A 14,562-nucleotide genomic window follows, 5' to 3' on the forward strand; every position below is an offset into this window, starting at 1 on the left:
AAAAAATCTGCTTTGGCTTTAGATAAAGAGACACCATATAAAAAGAGGTATCTGCCTTCACTCTAAAATAGGTAAATCTTTGTTTGTAATAAGTAACACATTCCATTACATTGATAATGATTGGCTAAATTAAAAGATAATTTTTATAAAATGATGCATTTTTTTGTATATGACATTGGATAAACTGTCAAAAATGTATAAGAGAGCTTCAAATATTTATTGGAAATGTAACCAAACTGAAGGTACTTTTTCCCTCTCTGGTAGACATGCAAAAAAGCTAAAAAATATTGGGATCTAGCATGTATTATGACCCAGAAGATTTTAAAAGTGAACGTAAATTGAAACCAAAAAATTTTCTTTTGCGTTTAATGGTCAAACAAAGGGAAACATCTTATGGAAATTTCTTTTATATATGACAACAGCAGCAAGACTTTTATATGTACAAAGGTGGAAGGATCTACAAATACTTACAATGGAAGAATGAATGATGAAGCTGATGGATTTGACGGAAATGGTGAACAGGACAGCTTTGATTAAAGAAAAGACTGAATAATTTCATTTCCACTTGAAACCACTTTCGGATTTTTTTGTAAGAAACTAATATAGACAAATGTTAACTTTAGCATAACAGTCTGATGCAGGACCCAATACAAAAGCTCGGAAAACTAAATCTCTGATCGTGGTGACCAATCCAGATGGGATCCTGCAACATTATCCTGGGAGATATATATATTTGCCTTCATTCATAAAAGTTTAATGTATTTTTTAAATTCATATTTGTAACAAAGAAAGTCTGAAGTCATTCTTTTTCTGCTTTCTTTACTTTTTTTTCTTTTTACACCTCTGTCTTCTTTCTTTATTTTTTTTTCTTTTTTGAACCTTTTCAGTTATTTTCTGGTTTCAAAAATCAACGAAAGTAATAACTGGCTACATTTCTAAACTTCATAACCTTGTAAAAGTAGAAATAAAGAGATGTGGCATAGCTATCCACACAAAGCAACTGAAATAAACATACTTTGTACTTTCTACTGATTGTCTGGTGTGCCTCATTTCCAGCTTGGAATGAACCCAGAGAAAATGTTTTAATCCCAACACTGTTGTAGAGGTATTGTTTTTATAAATGTTTTTTATAGCTACGGAAGGCTGCAATAGGGGCTGTGTTAATGTGTAATGACATTTCATGTGGGAGGTAGCTTGGATTATGGCATGTTGGAGAACTGAATTTTTTTGAAAGCTTCATTAAGCCTATTTTAAATGTACATACCTTTGGGAAGAAATCTGTCGTTAAGTCTTTTGTTGCTGAACTGCAATACTGCTAGCTCTGGGGTTTCTGTTTCTCGCCAGAACAAAAGAGGTTTTGGTTGCATGTCTCCTATGGACTGGAAAATGCTCATTCTGTCTATGGGAAATCTGTAATAGCTTAATAAAGACCCAAGTATGCTCACTAGTCAGAGAATGCTCAGTGGCTCAAAAACTGGTTTGGGGCAGAAAAAATGAATCGTTGGGAATCTGAACAAAATGAAATCAGGTTTTCTGACAGAAGCCCATATTAAGTTATAACAGCGGTTCTCAACCTGTGGGTCAGGACCCCTTTTGGGGTCGAATGACCATTTCACGGGGGTCGCCAAACAACGCAGTCTGCCATTTTTCCCCCCTTTTCCTTATCTGTGCTACTTCCTTTTATTCCATTGGCTTTTGAAAGCCAATAGAATAGACTCTCTTGAATAGAATCTAATTCTATTGGCTTTCAAAAGCCAATAGGAATTGTCCAGCCTGTCTCTGCCCTGCTGAGCCCGTCAAAAGTCCCATTCTGCAAACGGTGCTGTACCAGTTGAGTAGTCCTTGACTTACAACCGGTTGAGTAGTCCTTGACTTATGACTGGTTGGGGGTCGTGGCATTAAAAAGGTTGAGAACCACTGAGTTATAAGAAATACTGCAGCAGAACTTTATTTATATAGGCTATAATAACAGAATCTGATATTCCTCTTAAACAAGAGTCAAGAAAGGGCAATCTTGAGGGGTTATTTTTTCCCTCACATTTTCTTGGTTTCCTGGACTGAGTTCCTGTTTTGCCTATGGCTTCTGTGCATCTTTTCCACAATAGACCTTCTACACAAGGGAGGTGTCAGGTCCCAAATCCTTGTTGTTTTCCCTGCATATGTGCTCTTGTTTGGGGCCTACCATTCTGCTGGGAGAAGAGGGGACTTGCTTTCGCTTGGGATAACTTTCGCTTTCTACTTTTTCTCTCCCACCTCTATCCACTTGAGAAAAGAGTGTGTCTCCCTTATCAGTTATGTAGAAGCGAAACTGGAGAAGACCTTGAGATGTGCGTCAACTGTGCCAGTTACACAAACATCATGCCACCTGTGGATTGGCTGAATTTCAAATGGACACTATGACTTTGTTGGGAGGAGGAAGATTGCTTGTTTAACTATACTGCTTAAGCGGGATTTCCCCCAGATCTCCTTGACTTTCCTACCGTCACTAACCTCTAATAAAAGTTCCTTTTGAGACAAAGCCTATTTTAAGAGTTCTGCTTTCTTGTGTGGTTAGCTGAGGTGGGTCCTTACAGGAGGTAAATTAATTTGCTGATTAAAAAAAAATCCATAATACAGGGATTGTTATGTGTTATCAAAAATTAAATACAAACATTAGTTAAAGGGACAACAATAATACTATTCTCCTTGAAATACCAAGTAAAGTTGATTGGGATTTTACTCCCTCTGACCTGTGTTTGCCTTCAGAAGTTGTGGGTGCCTTATCACTGGAGGCTTTCAAGAAGAGACTGGAGAGCCATTTGTCAGAAATGGTATAGGGTCTCCTGCTTAAGCAGGGAGTTGAACTAGAAGACCTACAAAGTCCCTTCCAACTCTGTTGTTCTGTAAATTCTGTGTTTAATTTTTAATTTTTATTTTTGTAGGTTTTTAATTCTAGTGTTTTCTGGATTTTGTTTTTGCACAATGCAAATATGAAAACTCCTGCACATATACATATTTTTCTTATACCTGTAATGGTATTGTCAAAAGAAAAGTTAAGAATCTGAAGACTTCAGGTGGAGAAACAAAAAAAAAAAAAGAAAAAGAAAAGAAAACTAACCCCATAAGCAAACTCTTGGCAATATATGAGCCTTATCCAAAGTGAATTATGGATGTTAAACAAAAATATATATTTCCTTTGCTTAGTAACAATTAGGCATATACATCTCATTAAAAATTGAAACCACTTTGTTTGTGAGCAGCTTTTACTGAGTCAAGCAGAGGGAATATAAAATTTGACGAGTCTCAAGAGAAAATTTGGCACTGCAATTAGGATTTTTTTTTTCCTCTTTTCAATTTGGTTTTCACCATTTACTTAGAAAAAATATCACAGTGCAGATGCGTGCACCAATAGTATTTGAGATTTTGGCTGAAACTACTTTTGTTATTTCTCTCTTTGACATTTTCTGTAATCTTGCATAGAATACTAGCAGATCAATAGCAGAATGAGCATCTATTTTTTATGGCATATCTAAAATTTATGGAATGTCTTGATCAATGTGAAATGCTAGCTGGAGAATTTTGGCAGCTGAACTTCATATACAGGAAGTTGTTAACTTAAAGTCATAACTGAGTCCAAAATTTCTGTTGTTGAGCAAGACAGTTGTTAAGAAGTTTTGCTCCATTTTACAACTTTTCTTATCACAGTTGTTAAGTGAATTACTACAGTTATTAAGTTAGTAACATGTTTATTAAGTGAATCTGATTTCACCATTGAGTTCGTTTGTCAAAAGATCACAAAAGTTGATCACATGACTCTGGAACACTGCAACCATCATAAATATGAACCAGTTGCCAAGCATCCAAATTCTGATATGTCACCGTGGAGATGCTGCAAAAGTCCTAAGTGTGTAAAAGGGTCATAAGTCATTTTTTCAGTGCCATTGTAATTTCAATCACTAAACAAATGGTTGAGAGTTGAGGACTACCTATATCTTAAAACTGCTGAGGCTAAGCTTCAATGCATTATCATAGTAGTGTTTATTTCCAATAGTGAACTGTCTGATCTTCAATTATTTAAAGTTTTTATCCCCATATCTGAAGAATACTTTTCACAATAAGATTACAATAGCTTTTTTCAACAAAATTTGAAATAAAACTCTTACAGCTACACTGCTGAACATCACCTGTATATTACATCAAATAAGCAAACACGTTTTTTCAGATAAGATGTATAAAAAAGTAGTGAGATCAGAACTCAGTTACAGTTATGTAATCATATGATGTGTCTTTTTAATCACACGAACCCTACATATATTCATTTAGGACCTTTATTTATAAATACATATGTGCTTATAGGTATTCCTCAACTTATAACCAAAACTGAGCTCAGAATTACATGGTGGTTATTAAGCAGGTCATTGTGAGACTGCACCCAATTTTACAATCTTTTTTTTTTTTTTTTTTTTGCAACAGTCAAATGACCACAGATGTGTGCTAGTTGCCAAGTACTCCAAATGCAATCATGTAACGGGGGGCAGTTATGATGGTCAGAACTTCAAAATCAGTTCATAAGTATCTTTGGGGAGAGATGTCTGGCATAATTTTGAACAGTCAATAAGTGAGAACTACCCATATTTTAAAACCTTTTTCTAAATTAAATTTGTAATTTTCCATTAGAGTTGAAAACAAATGGTTAACTTACATGGGATCATTAGTCTAAGCAGTCAATTGATATACTAAGCACAATATAACCTCAGGGATGTAAGCTTTAATCAAAAGTGAGGAAGTATTAACAATTGACAAGCTCTAGCAAATGCAAAAATCACTTTCTCCAAAACAATATGATAGGTAATAGATATCACAGTGCCAGTCTGATTCCCTGCCCCTAAATTGCTTGAGCAAATAAAACAAAACTACACGCAAAAACAAATAATAATTAAAAAAACCACAAACCAAAACCAAACCTGCAGCAAAGAATAGATATAAAAACTTAGAAAGGAAAAAGGGAGGACAATATTATGAGCTTTCGCACAGTGAAACCTAAGAGACCAGTAGATTTCTACCTTTGACCTCTAGATCAATATCTGTAGTTTCAGGAGGGAAGCTTATTTTGTATCTTGCTATTTTGTTGGCTTTTTCTCTCAATGAAAATTTTCCTGTCCTGGCTAAGTAGCAAAAAGAAAATCTTATAATAAGTAGCATAATCAGAATAAACTCAGAAAAGATGCTACTTTTTGCAAAAGCAATCTTGAATATTAGGTGGGGGTTGTAAAAGCTCATGCCAACTTTATTCAAGACCCTTCCTTTCCTGCTCCCACACAGCACCATAAGCCTTTACAAATTCCTTCCAAATGCAATTTATCCTTTTACTGGGAAATTACCTTTTTTCTATCAGTCTGACACAAGACCTGAAGCCATGGAACTAGCAATTCTTCCAAGGATTGCTGTAAAAGGAAACCTAGATCTCCCATTGTCCACTTGACCTTCTGCTATATTATACTGCTAGTCAAAATATTAGGAAGATGAAACAGGAGAGATGAAGAAAGAAATCATTTTCAATTTCATGCTATTGTTCCTTTATCTTGCACAGTTACTTATTCAGTAAGAGGAATGTATTACACCTAATACAAAGTTTGGTTGCAGACCATGGGAGTGTTATTCTGAATCCTTAGATTGTCTGAGAAAAAGACAATTACTTTTTTAAGAAAAAAAACTTTGGGAATAGATATTGAACAGGCAATGGATAGGCAATGGACAAACATGTAGAAGATAATTGGAGTGCATTCATGAATACCAATTTGTAGTCAGAAGATACAATGATAACTCCTTAATTTTGAAAAATTAACAAAATTGGACATACTCAACCACAGATTTGACTGAAAAACTGTTAACACTTTAGATCAGTGGTTCTCAACCTGTGGGTCGGGACCCCATTTGGGGTCGAATGACCATTTCACGGGGGTCACCAAACCACGCTGTCCGCCATTTTTTTCCCTTTTCCCTAGCTGTCCTACTCCCTCTTATTGGTGGCCACACCCATTTGGGGGTCACCACAACATGGGGAACTGTATTATGGGGTCACGGCATTAGAAAGGTTGAGAACCACTGCTTTAGATCAAGCCAAACCCAAAAGTGGTAGGGAATTCCTTCCTTGACACCTGGCACTTGGCAAATGGCTGATGGCTGAAGGCATGTAAATACTTAAAGATAACCACCATTTACATACCATTTAAAATATATAAACAAATTGCCAAGAACATATTTCCTTTAGAGTCAACACCAGATACGTAATCAGAAAACAGCACTAGATAACAATCAGGGAAGAAAACAATACTCTAATAAAGGAACATTCAAGGAGGAAGCCCTGGTGGTGTAATTTTATTTATTTATTTATTTATGAGACTTATATACTGCTAATGGTTAAAATGCAGTATTTCAGGCTATCTCTGCTCACAGTCTGCAGTTTGATCCTAACAGGTTCAAGATTAATTCAGCCTTCCAAGGTCAGTAAAATGAGGACCCAGATTGTTTGGGGCAAATATGTTGACATTGTAAACCAACCAGAGAGTGCTGTAAACTTGTAAAGTACTGAGGGGGGATTTATAAATCCTATTGCTATTGCTACAGAAAGTCACATCTCAAAAAAGACTTATAAGGTAAGCTACTATATACAAACAGTCAACAAATCCTATTCTGTCTACACATAGTCATTAGTCAAGTAATGAAATTTCTACAAGAAATCAATCAAGCTCAGAGAGCACTAAGAACCCAATAGAATTGTCAGAGAAAGATTTAATATAGATAAAAAGATAATGGAGATTGAACAACATAAGACAGAATTTGAAAACGCATTGTGTACATATGACAAGCATACAACTGCAAAAATAAATAAACTTCTGTTGGGATTTGAAATAGAAGAGGAACAGTTAAAGATTGTATGATAAAATGGACTATGAATTTTGGTTACAATATTGGGAGAGAATGGGATAAATTAATGGGAGATAATGTGGATAAAAGGACTGAAAATGCACATTCTGTTATAAGTTAAGAGAATTTTTTTATAAAATAAGATATTGTTGATATATGACACCAGAGAATTATATTCAGATATATAAAAGTATATATGTTGGAAATATGAAAAACGTGAAGGGCCATATAACTATACAGGGAAGACTTGTGAAAAATAAAAATAAAAATATATATAATAAAATAATATAACGATACAAAGAATTTTGAAGAATAACATTGACATGAAACACACTTTTCTTATTCAGGCTTATGGGTAGCCAGTTAGAAAACACTTACTGAATATTGATTTTGATATGATAAATGTAGCAAGATTATTATATGCACAAATATAGAAAAATATTGAAATATAAAAAATGGAGGATTGTGAAAATAGCAGAATTAGCAGTGATAGCAAAACTGCCCTATTTGATCAGGGATAAAATAATAAGTGCTTTTAAAAAAGAGTGAAATACTTTTATGGACTTTTTGCTGAAAATGGAAAAAAAGTGAAATTGCGATTTTTGGATTTGATCATTGAAAAAATGGACTGAATAAGAGTTTAAAGATTATTGTAATGTTGAGAGAGAAGGGATAATAAGTTTTGGTTTATAAATTTTGTTAAGAAGGGCAGAAATGCTTTTTAATTGCCTTTTTTCTTTCTTTAACTTATTTTTCTTCACTTTTCTTTTTTCTTTTTTTCTATATTTCTATATCTGTATGTTATCTAAGTAAAAAGTCTTAATAAAAATTATTTAAAAATGTAACTTGATTTTTAGATCAGAAAATTCAGTCTTCCGTTTGTCCCCAAACATTTGGGGGGCTGGGTGTTGTATGTCATGGTTCCACCTACTGACTTTCTGTCTTCCATATTTGATATACTGTACCTTGACAAATATACAGTAACAATAAGCTTTGCTTTACAGCTAAACTCAACTAGCTACATTGTGCCCAAAAGAAAACCTACAGGAAAGGAGATAGAATGCTGTACAGTCAGGTCAGAAATGTATTAACATGGGAGATCAAAGCAGCAAAAAGAAGCTATTCTGAAAACCCAAGGAATCAGCTCTCAACAAATGAACCAGCAAATATGTGGAAAACTCTTAAAAGTATCACTGGTTACAGAAAACCCCCTTTCAATGCTGAAGGGAATCAACAACTTTCAGATGACCTGAAAGTGTTTCACTGTAGGTTTGATAGGAAACCACTGTCACCTATCACCACCATCTCCATCTCAGATACATCAACAACAGCCACGCCTCCTACAACCAACACTTATCCATTGGAACTCCCATCTTTGGTGATCACATAAAATGATGTGCAAGGTCTATTTCACAGAAAAAAGCCTGGAAAAGCACCAGGCCCAGAAAAGATAACTCCTTCTTGATTGAAAGCTTGTGCTGACCATCTGGTCCCCATCTTCTCCTTTATCTTTAATAAATCACTAGAGATGTGCTATGTTCCTTCTTGCTTCAAATGCTCTACTATCACCCCAGTACTGAAAAAACTGGAACTGAATGACTACCAGTTGCTCTGAAATCCGTAGTTATGAAAACCTTTGAAAGGTTAGAGGTAGCCCACCTAAAAACCATCACAGATCCAGCTGTTAGACCCCTTGTAATTTGCTTAGGGAGCAAATTGATTGGCATATGATGCTGTTAATATGGCTCTGCACTACATCCTACAATATCTTGAATCTTCAAGAACCAATGCAACAGTCCTTTTTGTAATTTTCAGCTCAGCATTAAATACCATCATCATTCCAGATATTTTTCTAACTAATTCAGCTAGCTGTGCCTGACCACACTTGTAAGTGGATCATAAGCCTCCTAACAGACAGGAAGCGGCAGGTGAAGGTAGGCAAAATCACATCAAATACCTGTACAATTAGCACAGCCCCCCCTCCAGGACTGTATGTTCTCTCCATTACTCTTCTTTCTATAAACCAATGACTGCATCTCAAAGGATCCCTCTGTTAAAGTACTGAACTTTGTGGATGATACAACATTGATTGGTTTCATTTGGGACAATGACGATTTTGCATACAGATGGGAAGTTGAACAACTAGCCTTGTGGTGTGTCCAGAACAATCTTGAACTGAACACACTCAAAACTGTAGAAATGATAGTTAGGGTTAGGGTTAGGTTAGATTTTAGGAGACAGCCTCCTATTCCTACCATCTCTTACAATACTAGACAACACAGTATCAAAAGTAGAGACCTTCAAATTTCTAGGTTCTATAATATCTCAAGATTTAAAATGGACACTTAACATCAAACACTTCATCAAAAAAGCACAACAAAGAATGTTCTTCCTATACCAGTCAGAAAGCTCAAACTGTCCAAAGAGCTGCTGATACAGTTCTACAAAGGAATTGTTGAGTCTGTCATTTGCACCTCTATAACTGTCTGATTTGGCACTGAAACCAAACAAGACAGACACAGACTTCAATGGATAGTTGGAATTGCAGAAAAAACAATTGCTACCAGCCTGCCTTCATTGAGGATATGTACTGTATACTGCATATCACATCCTGGACAAAAACTGTTTCAACTTCTTCCCTCAAGACGACGCTATAGGACATTGCATGCCAGAACAACGAGACACAAGGACAGTTTGTTTTTCTCCATTCCATCACTCTGCTAAACAACTAATTCCTACAACACTATTAAACAATCTAGTAAGGCTGTATTAGTACTATTTTTCTCATTTTTCCTATTACCTATTTCCTTATCTTCTTATGACAACTTTGTTTTTTTTATCTTATGATTTAAATTGCTTTTAGTATCCTAGTATGATTTATGTTGTTTGCTTATTTAGTATCCTATGAGTATCACTAAGTGTTGTATTTTATGATTTATGATTATTGTATTTTATGAGTATGATCATGAGTTATCCTTTGTTGCTTGTATGTACACAGAGAGATTATGCACCAGAGACAAAATCCTTGTGTGTCCAATCACACTTGGCCAATAAAGAATTCTATTCTATTCTGTTTTTGGGTGAATGTGATAGTGAAATATTTCATGGAAATTTGCCAGGGAAGCAATCTACCTGAAGTAGCAAGTCTGGAACTTGGAGTATGCTGCTAGATGGTTAGAGACAGTGGTGGGATTCAGCTAGTTCACACCAGTTTGACAGAACTGGTAGCTAATTTTTTGTTGCCTAGGCCCAGAATGGACTTCCAGAAGCAGCATCCACACAGAGAACCAGTTGTTCACATATCTGAATCCCACCACTGTTTAGAGACCATAGTAAAAACCATGGCCAGGGAAACTTTTGCTCAGCTTTTTGTAGTGTGCCAGTTATCCTATCTTGATTGCCTTAGTAGAGATAATTCAGTCCATTGTTACCTTGACATTAGATTATACAAAATAATTTATAAATTTTGCATTAGAAATTTCTGAGAAACAGCAATAATTTCCCATGGACAACTACTGTGAGAACCACTATAGCATATAAACAAAGATTATATTGGGTAGATATTGTATTAGCTTCCAGTTCTTTTAGATACAATTTGGGTATAGTACTAGCCATAAATTTAAAGTCTTATAAGGTGATTTCACTCTCCAATATCTTTAGTTAACTCCTTCATGTTACTTAAGGTTTTCTTCTCCCTATTTGCAAAATTAGTGAAGGAAGCAGAGATAATGTGCCCCATTATCTACAACAATCATCCTCTTGGCTGAATGGTGTCTATCTTGATTTGCTTTAGAAATACTGTTCAAATAGCATTGTTTAACAGAGCTTTTGGTAATAATAATAATAGCAACAGTAATAATATTAATATTAATATTAATTAATATTAATAATAATATTAGGCTCCTTGGGTGCAATCCCAAAACAACTGGAGCACCACTTGAACACCATTGGCATTGACAAATTCTCTATTAGTCAATTGCAAAAGGCGGCCTTACTAGGAACTGCTTCCATCCTGCGACGATTATTATTATTATTATTATTATTATTATTATTATTATTATTATTATTATTATTATTTTTGGTTGAAACATCTAATTGTTATATACCCACTCATTGCCAAGCAGTTCAACAATATACTACAAGGAGGAGAAATTGAAAAGTGGCTAACAACTGGGAAAACCTACCTAATAATGAAAAATCCAGCAAAAGGGGCAACACCAGGAAACTACAGGCCAATTACCTGCATTACCAACAACTTTCAAATTACTAACTGGTGTGGTAGCTGATGCAGTACAACAGTATCTAGTTGAAAACAATCTCTGTCCACCTGAGCAGAAAGGAAACAGCCCCAATAGCAGAGGAACAAAAGATCAACTCCTAATAGACAAAATGATCTTGGAAAACTGCAAGAAAAGGAAGACCAACCTGAATGTGGCATGGATTGACTACAAAAAGGCATTTGACTCTCTGCCACATGACTGGATAATCAAGTGCCTAGAAATAACAGGAGTCGGTAGAAACATCAGAAAATTTGTGCAAAGATCGATGGCACAATGGAAGACACAGTTGCAGATCAATGGTGAGAGACTGGGAGAGGTTAATATCAAGAGAGGAATATTTCAAGGAGATTCATTGTCACAATTACTATTTGTTATTGCACTGTTTCCTCTGTCAACAATACTGAATAACTCAGGACATGGCTATCAAACATCAAAAACATCTACTAGACTATCCCATCTCCTTTACATGGATGATCTGAAGCTGTATGGAAAAACATCATCTGAAATAGAATCGCTGCTCAACACTGTCCGTATATATAGCCAAGATATTGTTATGGAGTTTGGCTTGGACAAATGTGCTACACGTACTATCAAACAAGGAAAAGTAGTGAAAACTGAAGGAATCAAGATGCCCCACGAAAATAACATTAAGAGTCTGGATGAGAAAGATTACTACAAATACTTGGGTATCCTTCAAGCTGACAACATCAAGCACACTGAAGTCAAGAAAAAGATTAGAGGTGAATACATCAAGAGAGTGAAGAAGATCTTAAAGTCCAAACTCAATGGAGGAAATACCATAAAGGCAATCAACACCTGGGCAATCCCAGTCATTCGGTACACAGCTGGAATAGTGGACTGGACTCAAGCAGAACTAAAAGCAATGGATAGGCAGACCAGAAAAATAATGACAATGAATCATGCCCTTCATCCACGCAGTGACATTGATAGACTTTATCTACCAAGGCAAATAGGTGGGCGTGGAATGCTACAAGTACATCAGATGGTTGAAGAAGAAAAAATGGCTTTGGAAGAATATCTGAAGAACAATAATGAAGATGCACTGAAATTAGTATAACAGGAAGGCTTACTGACTACTGGAGAGACCAAACTGGCCTACAAGAAAGACCAAATGAAGAACAGAATAGAGGCATGAGAAGACAAAGCACTACATAGCCAATACATTAAAAAAGTAGCTGGGAAAGCAGATATTAACAAGACCTGGCAATGGCTAAGAGCAGGAAAATTGAAGAAAGAGACCGAGGGACTAATTCTGGCTGCACAAGACCAAGCCTTAAGGCAGTGGTTCTCAACCTGTGGGTCGGGACCCCATCTGGGGTCGAACGACCATTTCACGGGGGTCGCCAAACAAGGCTGTCTGCCATTTTTTTCCCCTTTTCTTTGGCCACACCCCTGGTACCTGGTGATGTATAAGTGGTTGGGGGTCACCACAACATGGGGAACTGTATTATGGGGTCGCGGCATTAGAAAGGTTGAGAACCACTGCCTTAAGGACAAATGCATATAAAGTCAAAATTGAGAAGACAGCAACAGACACCTATGCAGTGCCACCTATGCAAAGAAGCTGAAGAAACAGTGGACCACCTGGTAAGATGTTGCAAGAAGATTGCACAGACTGACTACAAGCAGCGGCATGGCAAAGTAGCAACAATGGTGCATTGGAAGATCTGCAAAAAATATCATTTGCCTGTAAGCAAAAACAGGTGGCATCATAAAATAGAGAAAGTCCAATTTAACAATTGTCGATAAGAAAGACAAAAAAGTCTGGATAGTGGACGTGGTAGTGCCTGGAGATAGCAGAATAGACGAGAAAGAACTGGAGAAGATAACAAAATGCAAAGACCTACAAATAGAAATAGAATGACTGTGGCAAAAGCAAGCAAGGGTAGTACCAATAGTCATAGGTGCCTTGGGTGCAATCCCAAAACAACCTGGAGCACCACTTAAACACCATTGGCATTGACAAATTCGCTATTAGTCAATTGCAAAAGGCGGCCTTACTAGGAACTGCTTCCATCCTGCGACGATGTCTGTAATACCATCAAACATCCATATCTGCCTGTGCCAGGTCCTGGGTAAGGACTCGATAGGTAGACAAAATGCCAAATCCAGTCTGAACATCTGGCTGACTGTGCGATGATCAATAATAATAATAATAATAAAGTTGGAAGGGACCTTGGAGGTCATCGAGTCCAACTCCCTGCTCAGGCAGGAACTCTACACCTTTTCAGACAAATGGCTGTCCAGTCTCTTCTTAAAAACTTCCAGTGTTGGAGCATTCTTTGCTTCTGGAGGCAGGTTGTTCCATTGATTAATTGTTCTAACTGTCAGGAAGTTTCTCCTTAGTTCCAGGTTGCTTCTCTCCTTGATCAGTTTCCATCCGTTGCTTCTCGTCCTGCCTTCAGGCACCTTGGAGAATAGCTAGACTCCCTCTTCTTTGTGGCAGCCCCTGAGATATTGGAACACTGCTATCATGTCCCATGTTCCATTGTATTTGATACTTTAGTAGGAGATGCTATTTTGTACCATTTTATTTTTTATTTTTAATGTCACTGCTGTTTTTAATTGTTGTCCGTGATAATTGTACTGGAAAATGGTATATAAACACTGTAAATAAATAATCGCATAGATATGAGTTTAGAAATTACCATTAGGATTCAAATTAACTGCATTTTTAATTTACTGTGTAATAAAACAATGATTCATCTCGTGGAAAATAATGGCTAGTTTATCTGTGTGACTGCATTATTTGTGTTCCAGATGTTAACTTATTAGATAATTTTAAGGTTCTGCTTTCTTCTCTCCTTTTTTAAGTCACTAAGACTTCAAATATAAAATTCATTTATTATAAAAAGTCAACTTTTTATACAAGTATAGAATTTTCCATTCCTTAACTGAAGTCAGAAGGTTTGGTTCAAAGTCACCAGAGAATTTTATTCAGGTTTTCAACAACCCAAAATATACCAAAACTGTGAGAAATTGTATATGATCTAGGAACTAAGGAACTTGCTTAGAACTATTGAGTTAATTCACAAAAATTTGTGAATTAATTCAATGTTAATTCTTTTGTTCCCAAAATTGTGCCCAAGTATTATTCTTCTTTGATAAAATTGGCATTCTTGCTTATATTGATAGAATCTAGTGTATTTTATCAATGACTCATTTTTCCTGCTTATAAGGGAAGAACAAAGCAAAGTGTCATCCAGTTGGAAACCTGGATCAAGGTTTGGTCTTCGTCATCCTCATTTGTAGCAGTTGTTTATATTACAATCCCTTACTGATATTGTATTAGGTGGATTTTGGTTGGAACAGTTGGTCCAATATTTAAAGGGAATGGGGTAATCCATGTCCAAGA

At 36.0% G+C, this 14,562-nt stretch overlaps 1 protein-coding gene across 1 annotated transcript in view; it reads right to left on the reverse strand.

The window, feature by feature from the left end:
- The window catches only part of EDIL3 (EGF like repeats and discoidin domains 3), a 254,850-nt gene that overhangs the window by 78,235 nt on the left and 162,053 nt on the right, over positions 1-14,562 (reverse strand). The gene's annotated exons all lie outside the window — the stretch shown is intronic.

Source organism: Crotalus tigris, unplaced genomic scaffold (assembly GCF_016545835.1).
Source record: "Crotalus tigris isolate CLP2741 ecotype Arizona unplaced genomic scaffold, ASM1654583v1 scf7180000018455.1436977, whole genome shotgun sequence".
Lineage (NCBI taxonomy): Eukaryota > Metazoa > Chordata > Lepidosauria > Squamata > Viperidae > Crotalus > Crotalus tigris.